Consider the following 19,893-nt stretch of genomic DNA (forward strand, 5'->3'; position numbering starts at 1 on the left):
CGGAAGTTACAGGCAAAATCATAAATCAGCATAAAGAGTTTATATATTTGCTTGGCCCAAAAAGGTGGGATATCTTGAAGTAGGGCTCACAAGTCATAGGTGAATTTAGAGATTTGTTTTTGATTTGCAATAGGCTAAGGAAGCAATGCTTTGTTTAAAAGCTTGGGGTTCAACAGAAAGGAATGTTAAGGTTTAGCCTGTAGGCATGATGCTCCCCAGGACCCCCAGGAAGAAACTTAGGGCAAAGAATGGTGATCAGATACTAGTTCTTAGTTTTTCTCTTATCTGAGGTATATGCGACAATGTTTGGCATTTTTCTTTCTTTCTTTCTTTTCTTTTTTTTTTTTTTTGAGATGAAGTCTCACTCTGTCACCCAAGCTGGAGTGCAGTGGCATGATCTCGGCTCACTGCAACCTCTGCCTCCCAGATTCAAATGATTCTCCTGCCTCAGCCTCCTGAGTAGCTGGGATTACAGGCACCTGCCACCATGCCTAGCTATTTTTTGTATTTTTAGTAGAGACTGGGTTTCACCATGTTCATCAGGCTGGTCTCGAACTCCTGACCTTGTGATCTGCCCGCCTCAGCCTCCCAAAGTGCTGGGATTACAGGCGTGAGCCACCAGGCCTGAATGTTTGGCATTTGTCATTTGGAGAGTCCAGGTTTCTGAAAAACAACTCAAGTCCATATGTTCAGATGTAATCTTTTAGTTTTCAGAGGCAACCAAAACACCATGTGACTCTGACTTGCTTGGGAGGCTATTGTTGAAGTTATTGCCATCTTCTTTGTTATCAGGTTGTTCATTTATTTTTGCTAACTAGGTGCCTAGAATTGTTTTAAAGGGACTAGAGATATGTATTTTTTAAATTTTCTGCTTGGGAAGAGGTCCCAGCAGGCCCCTAAAAGGGGTCTTTGCTTTATCTCATTGATACGGGAGACTGTATCAATTCTTTATAGTACTTCTAAGCTAGTTTAATTGGTGTATACAGAATATGTCATGCTAAAATAGACATTGTGTAGGAACCAAGGCCTTTGGCCCTGTAAAGTTTCCCTGAAAAAATCAACTAACCAAAGACTGATTAATTAAAGAAAAGGCATAAAAACTTACTTACTGTGTATACACAAGAGGTTTCAGAATGAAGAGTCAACTTCCCAAGGAGATACAGAAGCTTATATGCCATCTTGAGGTTACAGAAGGAATAAGGGCTTAGATTCTCACAAAACCAGTTATGGGAAGTGGGAGAAGAGGAATTCTCTTGAGGGGCAATAAATGATTATTAGGAAGAATGAATGGATAGAGAACAGAGGTTAAATGATAAACAGTTCTCTTTGGAATCTGAATAAGCTTGTGAGGCATTATCTTGTAAGAGTTGGGTCAGATATGATTACGTTCTTTGTCTTGTCTCTGCCATAGATAATGAGATTATAGGGAGGAGGAAAAAAAATTGTTCTCCTTGGTGGGCAGAGACTTAAGGCAGATAGGGGAACTTCAGACAACTTTACCCTGTGCTTTGGGAGAAACAGTAGGGAGTGGGAACATGCCAAGGGGACCTTGAAGCTTCTTCAATTTTTCTGAGCAACAACAATTATAATCCTTGGAGAAAAATAAAAGTCACAAAAAATAGAGTAAATGTTATTTTTGGAAAGGGGAAGAGTCAAACTTATCCTTTTGCTCTTCTAATGGTGCTTGACAAGAATGAATCATAGTAATAGGAAGGTAGACTCATCCTTCCTAAGCCATCAACAGAAAGGTGGCTTTCTTCCTCTTCCACAAGCAATTTTGCTTAAAAGAAGACAGGAAGGGAGTGGCTTCTTATATGGATATGGGAAACTTTGATAAATGAATCTGATTCTAAGTGTGGGGAAGGGAGAAAAGTAGAGGAAGATTAAGTTCATATCCAAAACGACTCCTTATTTTTCTTGATTCTCTGTAGGCGCTTCTAGAGAGAGAGCTGGGCACTCTGTGGAGTTTCTTTACATGACCTGAGGCCTTACTCTAGTGGCACAGTTAATACTGGTGAGAATCACAATAGACTATATTTGCATTCATCCTGGGGACAGCTTTAAATTCACCCACACATTATAATAAGTAGAACATTTGCCCACAGATTTCACATTGCTCTAGTGTCTTAATGATCTTCCCCCAGTGCCTGTGATAGACTTAAACATAATAGAAGCCAATTTTGACTCGAATTCAATGTTCTCTGTAGGAGAGGATGACTGAAGTTTAATTATAATTCCTTTATACCAAATGTGTATGCATTCTCCAGCATTTGATGGGATTCCTCCAAAATTTCCATCTCAAAATCAGCCCATCAGTAGAACAGTCACATGCTGCCCAGTTAATTATAATGGAATGTGATGGTTTGGGGCTGTATTCCAAACAGAGCACCATGACATCTATACAAACAAGCTTCTGAAAAGCTAATAAGACAAGGGTCTTTGTGCTATTTCAAATGTTTTTATTTTGTTTTGTTTTTTCTCCTTATGTAAATATGCCAAAGATGGACTAACAAAAAATGTTGGTTATGTAGTTTTTTGTTACATATGTAGGCCATTTCATTTCCTCTCATCTTCTCTGTCTCCTATGTACAGCTAGGAATAAAACTCACAGTTCTTCCAAGACTCAGAAGTTTAAAACATATTCTAGCACATGGTGGATTTAAAACATATTCACTGTTACTTTTAAAAATTACATTTTCCCAATATAAGTACCTTTTGGAAGAGTGCATAATGGACTTTGTAGTAAAGGCAATAATCAGTCTTTATGCTTATTTTGTGTCTCCTAAATCACAGACCTGAATAAAAGATGCTACATAGAAAACTGTATTTCATAAATTAAATTGATACTTCGTGGATTACTATGTATGTTTAACATACATGTATGTGGAAGGGGATGGTTGAAGGTGTATTCCCCAAATAATACAACAGAGGGACTTTAACAGAGAAGGCAGGAGAAGTATCAATCTGAATGGACACTATAAAAAATGTTGCTGGGCAACTTCCAGAGGTGCAGCAAGGATGGAAACACTTTTAAAGCACTAGAAATATTATAAAATGAGCAAAAGTATATTTGTGGACCTGGTCTGGTACAGGTAGAATATGAACATATGAAAATATTTTGATGAGCCACTTGGAGCTGAAGGTAAGATTGCAAGAGGTGGGCTTGGGTGGCAATAAATAATCAATACACTGCCTCTAAGGAAGGTGGGCCTGGTTAGCCAAAAAGTTTTTATTTTCTTTAATGAATCATGGTTTGAGACTTTTTCATCAAAGATGAATTTTTCAGGGAAATAGAAGACAAACTAAACATTACTGTTAGAGTAGACAGACAGACATGAGCAGGAAAGGGAGCTCCCAGGGGAGGAAGCTCTAGAAAGTCTTGCATCCCAGAGACCACCCCAAACATGCATGCTAACTGAGCAGAGAGGAAGGGAAATACCTATGGCAAAACAGAACACCCCTTAAGACACCCAGTAATTACTCATTCTATGATTGAGCTGGTCAGAATATAGCTAGCTACATGCTGATAAGAAGGGACAAGGGACAAAAGGAAAATTCCTGAAAGACGTGCAGGCACAATAAGTACAGATTTGACCACTATATGACCTTCCTGGGGTGGCAGTAATTAGCAACACTACCATTAGGTACAATTCATATTGCTCATCAGGCCCCACATATGCACATCTACTGACAGCAAGGGAGAATCCAACAAACCTGGGCAGGAACTTGGGGATAACAAAGGCGGAGACTTCAGACAGAAGCAGGAAACAAGAAAAAGGCAGAGACTTAAGATAGAGGTGGGAACTTAAAGAAAAAGTCTGACATAATAAAAACTTCAACACAGAGCTCTCAGGACTGTTCCTAGCCATGTGAGCCTGCTCCTCTCTTGGAGTGTACCTTTATTTCCTTAATAAACCTTTTTGGCTCCTTTACTAATTGGTCTCTTGGCTGAATTATTTCCTTCAAGAAGACAAGAACCTAGGATCCTTCACTTCCTGGTAACACTAAGAAAGTGCTCTTTCCTCTATATCCCTTTCTCTCGTTGTGCTCAGTATTATCTCTAAATAAATGTTGGATAAATACCTAAATAATTCCAGTTTGTTGGGGTTCAATATTATGCACTGGACTTACATTCTCACAAGTCCATTTCTCTAGCCCAGTGTATGCACAGTTTCAGCCAATTAAGGACTTAGGTTCTAGTTGCAGAGTGACACAGAATCAAATTATTTTCTCTTCAAATGAGTGTGCTTGTATAAAGAGATTCAGAATCAGAAGTGTAAATAAATCCAAAAGAAGCATTAATATCCTCTTCTACTTCTGTACAGGTATTACAGGCACAGTCTGGTGAATTGTTGCCTTGGCTTATTAGTTTCAAAAGGCTTAAAAAAGTCTAATCTGAGATTCCTTATGAAAAAGTTCTAGCAAAGCCAATTTAAAAGGAGCCTATATGGGCAATCACTATTTTTGTTGAACTTCATGCAAATAATCAAACTAAGTATCATAAAAGTCTAGAACTTATTTCACTGATAAATTGGTCTTATTCTGATTTCTCTTTTGGTAGAAAAGGGAAATGTGAGACAGAAGAAAAGTAGGTTTCGGAAGACAACCATAGTACACCTGTTGTTAAATTCTAGCCCTGACCATTGTTTTTGAGTTTTCATTATTTTCTTACAATTTGGACTGAATCCTGAATTATTTCCTGCCATAGCAAGTCTGTAAAGAAGTGCCTCAATGTAATTATAGTTTTTAGTTGACTTCTCAAAGGAATAGGTTTTTATCTCTCATTGTTTTATTTCTTCCAATAAAACAAAAATTATGAAATTTTGAAGACTAGAGATGATTTAAAAAATGACAACTGTTAAAAAATTCAGTGACTGTGGACTATTGAGGAACGAGTCTCCCCAGAACTGAGGGACAAAAAGTATCTATTTTTTTTTTCTTTTTTTGAGATGGAGTCTCGCTCTGTTGCCCAGGCTGGAGTGCAGTGGCCCTATCTCAGCTCACTGCAAGCTCCGCCTACCGGGTTCACACCGTTCTCCTGCCTCAGCCTCCCTAGTAGCTGGGACTACAGGTGCCTGCCACCACGCCCGGCTAATTTTTTTGTATTTTTAGTAGAGATGGGGTTTCACCGTGTTAGCCAGGATGGTCTCAATCTCTCGACCTTGTGATCTGCCCACCTCGGCTTCCCAAAGTGCTGGGATTACAGGCATGAGCCACCATGCCCGACAAAAGTATCTATTACTCTAATCTCAGCAGAGGGCGATCATCAATGCTTCTATGGGAAGATTTTTAACCAACAGAGGGACATGAAAAAGAAAACTAGCCCAGAACAATCTGAGAATTATGTAAGATATACAAAATTTATCAGGCCCAGAGAAACATGAGTATGGGACTTTAGTTATGCCCTCTACATCCATGCCTGGGGACAATTGTTTAAAAACATTTCATTCCTGACTAGTTGCCTCAGCCATTATCTTATGTTTCCAGAATTTGTGATACAAAGAATAATGTATAGCCAATCAATAGCTTGTTGTTTTAATGTAAATTCTTAGTAAACAATGTAGGAACTGCCCCTTCTTTTCCTTTAAAAATCCACTTGTCTAGGCCAGCGTCCAAAAGAGTTTTTCTCAGGTTTTCTTCTAGGATTTTTATAGTTTCAGATTTTACATTTAGGTCTTTAATCCATCGCGAGTTAATTTTTATGTATTGTGAGAGGTGTGTGTCAGTTTCATTCTTCTGCATGTGGCTATCCAATTTTCCCAGCACCATTTATTGAATATACACTGCCACTTCCCCAGTGTATATTTTTATTGACTTTGTGAAAGATCAGTTGGTTGTAGGTGTGTGGCTTTCTATCTGGGTTCTCTATTCTGTTCTGTTCATCTATGTGTCTACTTTTATATTAGTATCATCTTGTTTGGGTTACTGTAGCCTTGTAATATAATTTGAAGTCAGGTAATGTGATGCCTCCAGCTTTGTTCTTTTTTCTGAGAATTGCTTTGGCTATTGGGCTCTTTTTGGTTCTATATGAATTTTAGCAATGCTTTTTCTAATTGTGTAAAAAATGACATTGGGAATTTTACAGAGATTGCATTGAATCTTAGATTGCTTTGGGCAGTGTGGTCATTTTAATGATATTGATTCTTCCAATCATGAGCATGGGATTTTTTTGTTTGTTTGTTTGTGTCATCTATGATTTCTTCAGTGTTTTATAGTTCTTATAGAGATCTTTCACCTTGTTGGTTAAATATATTCCTAGGCATTTTACTTTTTTGGTAGCTTTGTAAATTGCCTTCTTGATTTGGTCCTCAGCTAGATTATTATTGGTGTATAAAAATGCTACTGATTTCTGTATGTTAATTTTATATCATGAAACTTTACTGAATTCATTAATCAAATCTGAGAGTTTTTTTGGTGGAGTTTTTAGGGTTTTCTAGATATAGGATCATACTGTCAGTGAACAGAGAAAATTTGACTTTCTTTTTCCAATTTGGATGTTTCTTTTTTTCTTTTGCTTGATTTCTCTGGTCAGGACTCCTAGAACTATGTTGAATAAGAGTGGTGAAAATAGGCATCCTTGTCTTGTTCTAATTCTTAGAGGGAATGCTTTCAGCTTTTTCCATTAAGCATAATGTTGGCTGTGGGTTTGTCATATATGGTGTTTATTATGTTGAGGTATGTTCCTTCTATGCCTAGTTTGTTGAGGATTTTTATCATGAAGAAATGCTGAATTTTATTGAATGCTTTTTCTGCATCTGTTGAGATGATCATATTGTTTTTATGCTTAATTCTGTTTATGTTATGTGTCATGTTTGTTAATTTGTGTATGTTGAACCATCCTTGTATCCCTGGGATAAATCCCAGCTGATCATAGTGTGTTATCTTTTTGATGTTCTATTGAATTATATTTGCTAATATTTTGTTGAGGATTTTTGCATTCTCAAAAGTAAAAACAACAAAAATAGACAAATGAGACTTAATTAAACTAAAACCTTCTGCACAGCATAAGAAATAATCAACAGAGTAAACAGACAGTCTACAGAATGGGAAAAAATATTTGCAAATGATGCATCCAACAAGAGCTAATATCCAGAATTCACAAGGAAGTCAAACAACTTAACAGGAAAAGAACAAATAATCCCATTAAAAACAAGCAAAGAACATAAACAGACATTTTTCATTAGGAGACATACAATCGGCCAACAAACACATGAAAAAGTGCTTAACATCAATAAACATCAGAGAAATGCAAATTAAAACCAAAACTTGAGCCATCTTACACCAGTCAGAATGGCTATCATTAAAAAGTCTAAAAATAACAGATGTTGGTAAGGATGTGGAGAAAACGGAATGCTTATACAGTGTTGATGGGAATGTAAATTAGTATAACGTTTATGGAGAATGCTGAAGGATTCTCCCTGGGGCCTGAAAGCTTGAAGGGATGAGTAACTCCTCCCTTCTCAGGCCCAGTCTCAAGGTGCAAGGCTACTTGCACCAGCAGCATACGCCAGCAAGATAGCAGAAGCAGGAAGAGAGCCGGCTGGAAGACACCTACTCTTGCTGGAAGACACATACCCCTGCAGATTGAAAAAGAGGCCGTCCAGGTACTACGTAGCAGTCACGTCAGACTGGGACACTGCCTGTTTACAGGAGACCATAAAACCCCTGCTCCATCCTCATTTGGTGCTGATGCCATTTTAGGCCTTAGCCCCCCTGCAGCCAGGTGCTCATTAAAACAACACGTTGCTGGGCTGGGTGTGGTGGCTCACGCCTGTAATCCCAGCATTCTGGGAAGCCAAAGCAGGCGGATCATGAGGTCAGGAGATTGAGACCATCCTGGCTAACATGGTGAAACCCCATCTCTACTAAAAATACCAAAAATAGCCAGGCGTGGTGGCAAGCGCCTGTAGTCCCAGCTACTCAGGAGGCTGAGGCAGGAGAATCACCTGAATCCAGGAGGCGGAGGTTGCAGTGAGCTGAGATCGTGCCACTGCACTCCAGCCTGGGAGACAGAGTGAGACTCCGTCTCAAAAACAAACAAACAAAAAAAACATGTTGCTCCACACCGCCTCGTGTTGTCTGTTGGCGCGCTCTCGGTGTTTGAACTGATAAAAGAACCTTACATCTGGTGCTGAAACCTGGGAGGGGCTCAGGTCTGCGTCCCCTGTGGACCTACCCCTCCATCCTGGAGAGCAGGCCACAGCGGCAATACAAAGGAAGCTCCTCAGCCTCCAGTCGCCTTTTCGTGCATGCACATGGGTCACTGATCTCGCCTACTGGTAAGTTTCCCAGGAACCCCATTAACAGGGAAAAATCCACATGGCCTCTCTTGGTTTCTCCGGTCCGAAAAATCCAGTGTTGGTCCAAGAAGGCCCCAGCATGTACCAGGCACTCGCTAATCATTTGGTCTTAGGGGAACACCTCTAAGCCATTGATCCCATTCCGGGAACGAAAAAGACAGCTGTGACAGTCACTCCTTTTATCGTCTCCCTCTGGCATCCAGGACTGTCTCCTTTAACCTGTTCTCCTGAGCCTACCCTCTGTTACGGGAAATTCCCAGTCTTCCATTCTAAAGGACGGTCTTCTAGGCTGCCTCATAAAAACCTGCAAACCTTAGGCCTCAGGCAAGATATCCACCCTAAGCGCTTTGTCTGTTTTTGCAATTCAGTCTGGCCACAATATGAATTGGATAATGGCTCCAAATGGCTCACAAATGGAACATTCGACTTTACAATTTTAACTGATTTATGAAATTATTGCCAACGAATGGAGAAATAGGGAGAAATTCCTTATGTCCAGGCCTTTTTGCACTCAGATCACAGCCCGACCTCTGCAATTCTTGCTCACCTGTTCTAATCATTCCCCTCCATTCTCGCTGCCCTGATCGCCTTTCTCCTCCCAACCCTACCTCTTTATCCTCCTTGGATCCAGCAGACTGCTGTCCACCCCTCCTAGCCCCTACATCTCCCTCTCAACTGTCTTCTTTAACCCCGCAAGCTTCCTCTTTATCTTCTCAGCTGCCGTCTTTCCAGCCGCGTCTTCCCAGTCAGCAGTATCCACCTCTTTTCCTACACTGCCCTCTCCTCAGGACAATTCTAGTATTGCCTGTACCCATTTTCCTCCCCTATTGCCCTCTCCTGAGGCTTGTAAACCCATCCCACCACCTTACGCACCTATCTATCCTCCATTGCCTGTTAATTCAACCCCTCTTCCCCCATTCAAACCCTCAGCAGGAACCACTTCCTTCTCTGTCACTCATACTCTCTCAGGCGCCATCTTTGGTCTATGCCCCACCCTTACTTCAGCGCTGGTGCTAGAGTGCCCCCTTTAGGAAGTAGCAGGAGCTGAAGGTATTGTTAGAGTTCCTGTTTCCTTCTCCCTCACTTACCTCTCAAATTAACAAAAGACTCGGTTTATTCCCAGAAGACCCTACCTCTTATATTAGGGAGTTTCAATACTTTACCCAGTCTTATGAACTAACCTGGCACGACCTCTACGTTATACTCTCTTCCACCCTAAACCCGGAAGACCAGGACCGTATCTGGACTGTAGCTCAGGCGCATGCTGATAGAATTCATCACCAAGCTCTTGCCCGGACTACTGCTGCAGAGGCGGTCCCCAACCAGGACCCCCACTGGGATTATCAAGACGGGGCCTCAGGATGCTGCCTCGAGACCACATGATTGTGTGTCTCCTTGCAGGACTCAAAAAGCGTGCCCATAAAGCAGTAAACTATGAAAAACTTTCAGAAATCACCCAAGGTCCTGACAAAAACCCAGCCCATTTTCTCTCTCATTTAACTGAAGTCATAAGAAAGTATACCAACCTAGACCCAGCCAGCCCAGAAGGAACCACTATCCTAAACCTTTGGTTCATCTCCCAATCCACCCCTGATATCCGGCGCAAGCTTCAGAGGCTTGACGACGGCCCTCAAACCCCACAACGAGACCTTCTTAATTTAGCCTTCAAAGTCTTTAACACTTGTGATGAGGAAAGTAAAAGGCAAAAATAGGCAGAGTTTCAAAAGCTTACCTCCGCCATCAGGGGCCCTGCAGGCCCATGGGGCAGCAGCTCCCCACAGAAGCCTCCTAGCAATCCACCTTCACCTGACGCTGGATCCAAGTGTGGCAATGAAGGCCACTGGTCCAGACAATGCCCAAACCCAGGTAAGCCCATCAGGCCATGCCCCTCTGTGGAGGACCCCACTGGAAGTCAGACTGTGAGTGGCCTCCTCAAGGACTGCCCCCATCCCTTCCTGAGCCAGCCAAAACCTCCTACTCAGATCTCATTGGCCTTGCTGCTGAAGACTGATGGTGCCCTGGAACGGATGCCCCAGAAACTACCATCTCTTCATTCGAGCCAAGGGTAACTCTGATGGTGGTAGGTAGGCCAGTATGTTTTTTCATTAATACGGGAGCAAACTACTCTACTTTACCTAATTTTTTAGGACCCACCCAGTCCTCCCAAGTCTCTGTTGTGGGAATTGATGGACAAGTCTCCAAACCCCAAGCCACCCCTCCACTTTTCTGTTCCCTTCACACCTTTTCTTTCACTCACTCTTTCTTAGTCCTGCCCTCATGCCCAACTCCACTCCTAGGAAGAGACATCCTTTCAAAACTCCACACTATTCTCCACTTCCATTCTCCCCATAGTACCCTATGCATCAACCCAGACCCCTCCGGGGCATCTAACTTTCTTCTACTCCTCCAACCTCACACCTTAAAACATGCAACTTTTCCTTATCCCCCATCCGTAGTTAATCCTGCTGTTTAGAATACTTCCACACCCTCAGTTGCAGAACACCACACCCCCGTCTGCATTAACCTTAGAGAGCCCACCTAGTTCCTATCACAGAAGCAGTATCCCATCCCCCAAGCCGCTCTCGCAGACCTAAAGCCTATCATTTTTCACCTCCTTGCCAGTCACCTACTCTGCCCAACAAACTCCCCTTTTAACACACCAGTTCTACCTGTTAAAAAGCCAGATGGAACTTAATTAGTCCAGGACCTCAGGCTCATTAACCAAGCTGTATTCCCAGTATGTCAGTGGTTCCTAACCCATATACTTTCCTTTCTGCAATTCCCTCCAATACCACCCATTTTTTTGTTCTAAACCTAAAGGATGCTTTTTTTTTCACAATTCCTTTACACACTGATTCCCAAAACCTCTTTGCTTTTATGTGGGAAAACCCTGACACCCACCTTTCACATTAGCTCACCTGGTGCGTACTACGTCAAGGTTTCAGAGACAGCCCCCACCTTTTTGGAAAGGCCCTTGCTCACAATCTCTGTATCTTATCCCTAGAACTGTCCACTCTCCTTCAATATGTTGATGATCTGCTTCTGTGTAGCCCCTCTCAAAGAGACTGCCACACCCATACTATCTCTCTTTTAAACTTCTTGGCAGAACAGGGGTATTGGGTATCCCCTAAGAAAGCACAAATATTCACTCCCTCAGTCACCTATCTAGGCCTAGCTCTTACCCCGCAAACCTGAGGGCTCACAACCAACCACATATCCCTCCTCCAGTCCCTCTTGCCTCCACAAACTAAACAAATTATCTCTTTTCTAGGACTAGCAGGATATTTTAAGTTCTGGGTTCCCTCCTTCGCTCTACTTGCCAAACCATTATACTAAGCTGCTAAAGGCCCTCTCCATGAGCCTTTAAAACCTGCACAGCCTATTACCCAAACTTTCCATCTACTCCAAAAGGCTCTCATCTCAGCGCCCATCCTCACTCTCCCAGACCTCACCAAACCTTTCTCCCTCTATACCTACAAATGGCATGGAGTTGCACTAGGTGTTCTAACCCAGTCTAAGGGTTAATTAGTCCAGGACCTCAGGCTCATTAACCAAGCTGTATTCTCAGTATGTCAGTGGTTCCTAACCCATATACTTTCCTTTCTGCAATTCCCTCCAATACCACCCATTTTTCTGTTCTAAACCTAAAGGATGCTTTTTTTCACAATTCCTTTACACCCTGATTCCCAAAACCTCTTTGGCTTTACGTGGGAAAACTCTGACACCCACCTTTCACGTTAGCTCACCTGGTGTGTACTACCTCAAGGTTTCAGAGACAGCCCCCACCCTCCAGGTTGTTGCCTACCTCTCTAAACAGCTTGAAGCCACAGTTCTTGGATGGCCTACCTGCCTCTGAGCATTGGTGGCAGCTGCTGTCCTCACCCTTGAAAGCCTAAAACTATCTCTCCATGCCAACCTAACAGTTTATTCAACCCATAACATCAACGACATGCTAGCTCACCACAGTGTACTAAGTCTCATCTCTGCCCCACAGCTCCTGCAGCTGCATGCTCTATTCATAGAAACTCCCCACATCACCATGCTAACCAGCTCCTGTCTAAACCCAGCCATGCTCTTACCTGAAGCTACAACCACCCAAGACCCTACACACTTCTGTGTGAACACTGTTCAAATCTTTCTTATGCCTTTTCCAAACCTAACCTTCCAGATGTCTCCTTTACTTGGTTTGTATATGGCAGCTCCATCCGATATCAAGGATGCTGACATGCTGGCTATGCTATAGTGTCACTCCCTCACACTACTGAAGCCAATCTGCTCCTCCTAGGCACCACCTCCCAAAACGCTGAACTCACTGCCCTCACTTGTGCTCTTGCTCTAGTAGCCAGACAACAGATCGACATATATTCAAATTCTCATTATGTGTTCCACATATTGCACTCACACTCATCCATCTGGAAAGAACGGGGTTTCCTAACTGCAAAAAACACTCCTGTCACAAATGGCTCTCTCATCAGCAAGCTCCTTCAAACTGCCAGGCTCCCACAGAAAGTTGCCATCATTCATTGCATGGGCCACCAATCCCCAGACAATCCTATATCAACGGGAAATGCACTAGCAGATCAGGTAGCCAAACAAGTAGCCCTACAACCCGTGCAAGGCCAGTTTCTGTCTCTGTCCTTGTTCTCTCCACTTTACTTCTCAGAAGAAAAGGAGGACTTCTGAGCCCAAAACCTTCAAAGGCAGGGACCATGGTATGTCAAGGAAGGGTGCTTCGTTCTTCTTCACTCTCAAATAATCTCTATCCTCCAAAGCCTCCACAACTCTTTCCATATTGGTTACAAACCTCTCCTGCAACTTCTCTGCACTATTCTCACTTGTGCTCACCTTTCCAGCCGTGTTCGAGAAATTACCCAGTCCTGCTCTATCTGCCACTCAGTGTCACCCCAGGGCTCCCTCTGGCTACTGCCTTTTTCCTACCCACCAAGCCCGGGGCCAGGTACCTGGGCAAGATTGGCAAGTAGATTTCACTCACTTGCTGCCCGATAAATGGCTCTGCTATCTTCTAGTCTTTGTCTGTACTTTCTTCGGGTGGGTAGAAGCGTTCCCAGCAACTTCAGAAGGTGCAAATATCCTCACACAAACCCTCGTCATGTATATAATTCCCTGTTTTGGACTCCCAACATCCATCCTGTCCAATAACGGGCCCACCTTCATCAGCCAAATTACCCAAGACATCTCTACATCCTTGGGAATAAAGTGGGTTCTCTGCACACCCTACAGGCCTCAATCTTCAGGCAAAGTTGAAAAAAATTAACTCTGTCCTTAAAGCGCAACTCACCAAGCTGGCTCTAGAAACCCGCCAGTCATGGACAAAACATCTCCTTTTCGCCCTCATAAGACTCTGCGCAACACCAAAAGCACCCTCTTTTTATAGTCCCTTTAAAATCATGCATGGCTGAACTTTTGTCTTAGGGCCTCCACCCTTGCCAGACTCTGAGCCACTCGGGAATTACCTCCCCTCCTTAATCCAGACATGGTCTTTCGTTCGTGAAGCAGCAAATGAGGCCGTGCCTCTCCCTGTTGACACCTCCTTGTCCTCTCAACATAACTGTCTTGCAGGCACAGACATGTTTATCTGCCAATCCGACCCTCACCAAAAGCTACAACCAAAGTGGACAGGCCCTGACACTGTGATACTCAGCATGCCAACTGCAATGAGAGTCCAAGGACTCCCCACCTGGTAGCCCCAAGGCTACTACTTCCTCCAAAACATTAACAGCAGGCAACACCCTCGGAGTCCCTGTATATAATAACCTAAACAAAGAAAAATGATCCTTAAAGGTAGGAGGAAGCCAAAGATGGCAAGAGGATGAATGGCCTCTGCAACAGATCATCGAATATTATGGTCCTGTCACTTGGGCTGAGGATGGTTCATGGGGTTGTCACCCTTCTATATATATGCTAAATAGAATAATTAGACTACAGGCTGTTCCAGAGATAATCACTAACCAAACCACCTTAGCCCTGGAAATGCTCACACAACAACAAAACCAAATGCGTGCAGCAATTTATCAAAACAGGCTAGCACTAGACTGCTTATTAGCAGAAGAGGGTGGGGCCTGTGGCAAGTTTAATATCTCCAATTGTTGTCTTAACACAGACAATAACGGAGAAGCAGTACTAGAAATCACTTCAAACATCAGAAAAGTAGCCCATAAACCAGTCCAAACCTGGAAGGGATGGGACCCAACAAACCTTCTAGGATGGTGGTTTTTTAATTTAGGAGAATTTAAAACGCTGGTAGGGACGGTAATCTTCATCATTGGGTTCCTCCTGTTTCTCCCCTATATTATTCCACTAATAATAAAAGCCATTAAAACTCTTGTTGAAACTACAGTTAGCTGCCAGACAATCCAGACGATGCTCCTGCTACAATGACACCATGGATACCAACCCATCTCTCAAGAATACCCCCCAAAATTAAGGTTTTCTTTTTCCAAGGTGCCACCCCTTATGTCACGCCTAAAGTAGTTATTGAGAAAGTCACCCTTTTCCCTTTTTTCTATAACCAAATAGACAGGAATGGAAGATTCTCCCCAGGGCCTGAAAGCTTGAAGGGATGAGTAACTCCTCCCTTCTCAGGCCCAGTCCCCAGGTGCAATGCTACTTGTGCCAGCAGCGTGTGCCAGCAAGATAGCAGAAGCAGGAAGAGAGCCGGCCGGAAGACACCTACCCTGGCCGGAAGACATGTATCACTGAAGATTGAGAAAGCCGGAAGCCACCTACCCTGGCCAGAAGACACGTATCCCTGAAGATTGAGAAAGAGGCCGTCTGGGTACTATGTAGCAGTCACATCAGACTGGGACATTTCCTGTTTACAGGAGACCATAAAATCCGTGCCCTGTCTTCATTTGGTGCTGACGCCATTTTAGGCCTCAGCCCGTCTGCACCCAGGCGCTCATTAAAACAGCATGTTGCTCCACACCCCTCATGTTTTCTGTTGGCGTGCTCTTGGGGTTTGAACCAGTACAAGAACCTTACAAATACTATGGAGATTTCTCTAATAAATGAAAAACAGAATTACCAATCAATTCAGCAATCTCACTACTGGGTATATATTCAAAGAGAAAGAAATCATTATATCAAAAACATACCTGCACTCATGTGTTTATCACAGCACTATTCACAATAGCAAAGATACAGAATCAACCTTGGTGTCTATCAATGAAGGATTGCGTAAAGAAGATGTGATACGTATTTATACCATTTATACTACTCAGCCATAGAAAAGAATGAAATCATATATTTTGCAGCTACAGGGAGAGAAATGCCGGCCATTATCCTAAGTGAAATAACTCAGAAAGAGAAAGTCAAATACCTCACGTTCTTACTTATAAGTGGGAACTAAACAACGGGTAGGCATGCACATACAGAGTGAAGTAATAGACACTGGAAACTACAAATAGGGTGAGATGGGAGTGAGAGTTGAAAAACTACTTATTGGGTACAATGTTCACTCTTTGGTTGATGGGTACACTAAAAGCCCAGACTTCACCACTATGCAGTATATGCATGTAGGAAAGCTGCACTTGTACTCCCTAAATATATAAAAATAAAAAATAAAATGTATTAGTAAACATCAATGAAAATTCTAAAACAGAAAAACAAATACAAAATAATAACAATTTACTTGTAACTTCTGCTTATCATGCCACTTGAATCTTTGCTTCTTGGTTGTAAATCTCAAACATGGCCCAGATAAATTCTAATCTTTTAAGTTTGCTTCAGTTTTTTCCTTTAGGTCAACAGGTAGCAAGCAGCTAAGGATACCACTCCAATGAAATTAGCTCTTTATGAGTATATTTAGAACATGGGGATGAGGATAACAACAAAAGAAAGTCTAATGATGCAAAAGAGAGGATTATTGATAGGAGTGATTTAATGATTATATGTTGGAGATGCTGGATAGGTGTGCAGGTCAAGTTACTTAGAAGGCTCATGCTAATTTTCAGGTATACTAAAACCCCAAGTACATCCTATGGTTGAGTTTTTCTAAATTTTTGCTTTGTGAATGTTTATGTCTTTGTCAACTTTATACGCTGAAATTATGATAAAAATCTTAATTTTAATGGAGGTACTGCAGTGTATTTGTATAATCTTTTACATTTATATAAAGTAAACTATATATTCAAATACATATATACACACATACATACTTATGTGGGATTTAAAGTGGTATGAGATTTTAAAAATGCATTGCACACTGGCAAATGTATATATTAAATTTTGGCCCTAGTTTTACAAGGTACTGTATTTTTTTCAATAAATAGCCTTAATTACATTTAATCTGCCAATTTGTATATAGGAAAATTGTATAATATATTCATATTAAACAGAATTAGTTGATTATATTAAATAATCATAAATGTAGATAGAAACATGTAGATGCATTGCGTTATACGTTAAGTACTTTTCCAGAATGTTCACATTTACTTTACAGTTCACACTGTTGCAGTTACAGTTAATGAAGTAATAAAATGATATGTAAATTGCTTCACATTTTCACCTACTTATATGGGAAAAAAATTGCTTGAGTAATAACTTTTAGGAAAGATATCTAGAAGCACTGCAAGTAACTTGTACTTGCATATGTGTTTTTCCTTATTTGTCTCTTTTATCTCATTCCCATGTGAGATGAATGAAAGGATTTCCCTGAAACGAGCAGGTATACAGGAGAGCATAAAGGGCTTATGCAACTAAATGCTTCACCCCTTGACCTTTCATTTTCATCATTAAAGACTTATTCCTTTGGGTCTCAAAGATTTCAACTATAAGGGAAACTTACTGAAATGCAAATATTCCTGGGAGAAATAACATCTTAAAATGTAATCTGCTGATTTTTTAAGCAATTAGTTAACTGCAGGTGAGAGAAGAAGAGAAGCAAAGAATAGACTTTAGAGGTAGAAGGTGAGAACAATGGACAGGAGAAAAGAATGTTAGAGGCATCAAATGTAAAATATACCCAAATTTTATTTAAAGTCAATCATCTCATTTAAAAAGTTTTAGATTTTTCCTTATATGTGAAAACTGCAAACTACAAAGGCTAGCATATAATTGTGTGTATGTCCACAACCTGGTATTCTCATTATGAAATACTTGCTATTCAAACGAATAGTAAAAGGGTTTTCTTATTATGAAAACTTTCAGATTCTAAAAGTGTTAATTTCTTGAGAATTTTTTTGGTAACCTGTGTCTTTTATACTCTGTACCCTGGCTTAGAATTTCTTCAGCCTAAAATATAACTGAACATCCAGCTTTGAGGACAAAGCACAGAAAAGGAGAGCTTCAGGGAACTGTAAAGTGCAGCAGAGATCATGGAGTAGAAGGAGCTCGGGAAAGAAACTTCACAAATTTGTTTATGATCCCCTGAGCTCACTCTTGAGAAGTACATGGGATGACTGGACCTAAAAACCATGCCAAAGGCTTTGAGAACTGATCTCATGGAGAGAGTATTGTTAGTCCCAGACAGGCAACTGAGTGATATTCACACAGGATAGTTTTTAATAGCATTACAATGACGTTAAAACTGAACTGATATTAAAACGTTAAAACTGAACTGATATTAAAATCACAGCACACGCTTGAAGGATCTGAACATAATCTTGTTAATTGCCAACCCAAACGAAAATGCCAACATTTCCCCTATTTAACAAGATTTAAACAAGATACAAGGTCTTAAACAAAATACTGAAAATGTCAGCTGGGCGCGTTGGCTCATGCCTGTAATCCCAGCACCTTGGGAGGCTGAGACGGGTGGATCACGACGTCAGGAGATCAAGACCATCCTGGCTAACATGGTGAAACCCTGTTTCTACTAAAAAATACAAAAAATTAGCCAGGCATGGTGGCGGGTGCCTGTAGTCCCAGCTACTCGGGAGGCTGAGGCAGGAGAATGGCGGGAACCCGGGAGGCAGAACTTGCAGTGAGCCGAGATTGTGCCACTCACTCCAGCCTGGGGGACAGAGTGGGGCTCCATCTTAAAAAAAAAAAAGAAAAAAAAAAGAAAATGTCTAAGATAGAATACAAAGTTAGTGAGCATTTGAAGAATCAGGAATATCTTAGCTCACAACGAAAAAGACTATAAACAGATGCCAACTCTAACACAAAACAGATATTGAAATTACTTGACAAAAGATGTAAAAGACCTATTATCAAAATGTTGCAGCAAATAATAGTGAGCACTCTTGAAATAAGTGGATAGGTAGAAAGTCTCAACAGATAAATAGAAGATATAAAGAAAAACTCAATGAAAAATTTAGATCTAAAATATATAATAACTGAAAATTAAAAGCTCAACAGCAGAATGGAAATAACAGTGGGGCTAGTGAATTTGAAGATAGATTAATAAATATTACCTATATTTCTAATTAATTCAAGGTCAAAAAGTCTCAAGAAAAAAATTTGGACTAAGTGAAAATGAAAATACGATATATTAAAACTTGTTGGATGCAGCCAAATCAGTGTTTAGGGGGAAATTTATAGCATTCAGTACTTAATCCTAAAACAAAATCTCAAATCAGTAGTATAGATTTCCACATTAAGAAACTGGAAAGAAGACAAACAACAACAACAAAATAAAACCAATTTAGCAAAAGGAAGCAGATAATAAAGAATAGAAATACAATTTAAATCAGTAAAAATATAGAAAGTTAAAATATAGTCATTGGAAAGTCAATAAAATTGATACAACTTCATCAAAACTGCAGAATAATAAAAAAGGAGAAGATACAAATGACAAATCAGAAATAAAAGAGGTCAATGGCCAGTTGCAGTGGCTCACACCTGTAATCTCAGCACTTTGGGAGGCCAAGGCTGGAGGACCCCTTGATCCCAGGAGTTTGAGACCACTCCCAGCAATATCATGAGACCCAGTCTCCACAAAAAAAAAAAAAAAAAAAAAAAAAGGCCGGGTGTGGTGGCTCACTCCTGTAATCCCAGCACTTTGGGAGGCTGAGGCAGGAGGATCACAAGGTCAGGCGATGGAGATCATCCTGGCTAACATGGTGAAACCCCGTCTCTACTAAAAATACAAAAATTTAGCCGGGCGTGGTGGCGGGCGCCTGTAGTCCCAGCTACTCCGGAGGCTGAGGCGGGAGAATGGTATGAACCCGAGAGGCGGAGCTTGCTGTGAGCCCAGATCGCGCCACTGCACTCTAGCTTGGACAGAAAGAGACTTTGTCTCAAAAATAATAATAATAATAAAATAAAATTATCTGGGCATGATGATGCACGACTGTAGTCCCAGCTGCTTAGGAGACTGAGGTGGGAGGATCACTTGAGTCCAAGAGGTTAAGGCTGCAGTGAGCCATGATTGCACCACTGCATTCCAGCCTGGGAAACAGAGTGAGACCCCATCTCAAAAAACAAACATACAAACAAAAAGCGAAAAAGAAAAGAAGTAAAAGAGGGAATATCACCACTTACCCCCAGCACATTAAAGAATATTGAGGGAATATTCCAAACAACTTATGCATATAAATTTGCATGAAATGGACTAATTCTTCACAAGTCAAAACCTGCTAACATCATCCAAGGTGAAACAGACAGTACAAAAGGTACTGTAATTACTACA

The 19,893-nt window shown here is 41.3% G+C and overlaps 1 pseudogene; it reads left to right on the forward strand.

Annotated features, from left to right (window-relative positions):
• Positions 1-6,603: 6,603 nt before the first annotated feature.
• Positions 6,604-10,369, forward strand: LOC134809498 (transcription factor NF-E4-like; annotated as a pseudogene).
• The last annotated feature ends 9,524 nt before the right edge of the window (positions 10,370-19,893 follow it).

This window comes from Pan troglodytes, chromosome 2, assembly GCF_028858775.2.
Source record: "Pan troglodytes isolate AG18354 chromosome 2, NHGRI_mPanTro3-v2.0_pri, whole genome shotgun sequence".
In the NCBI taxonomy this organism is placed as follows: domain Eukaryota; kingdom Metazoa; phylum Chordata; class Mammalia; order Primates; family Hominidae; genus Pan; species Pan troglodytes.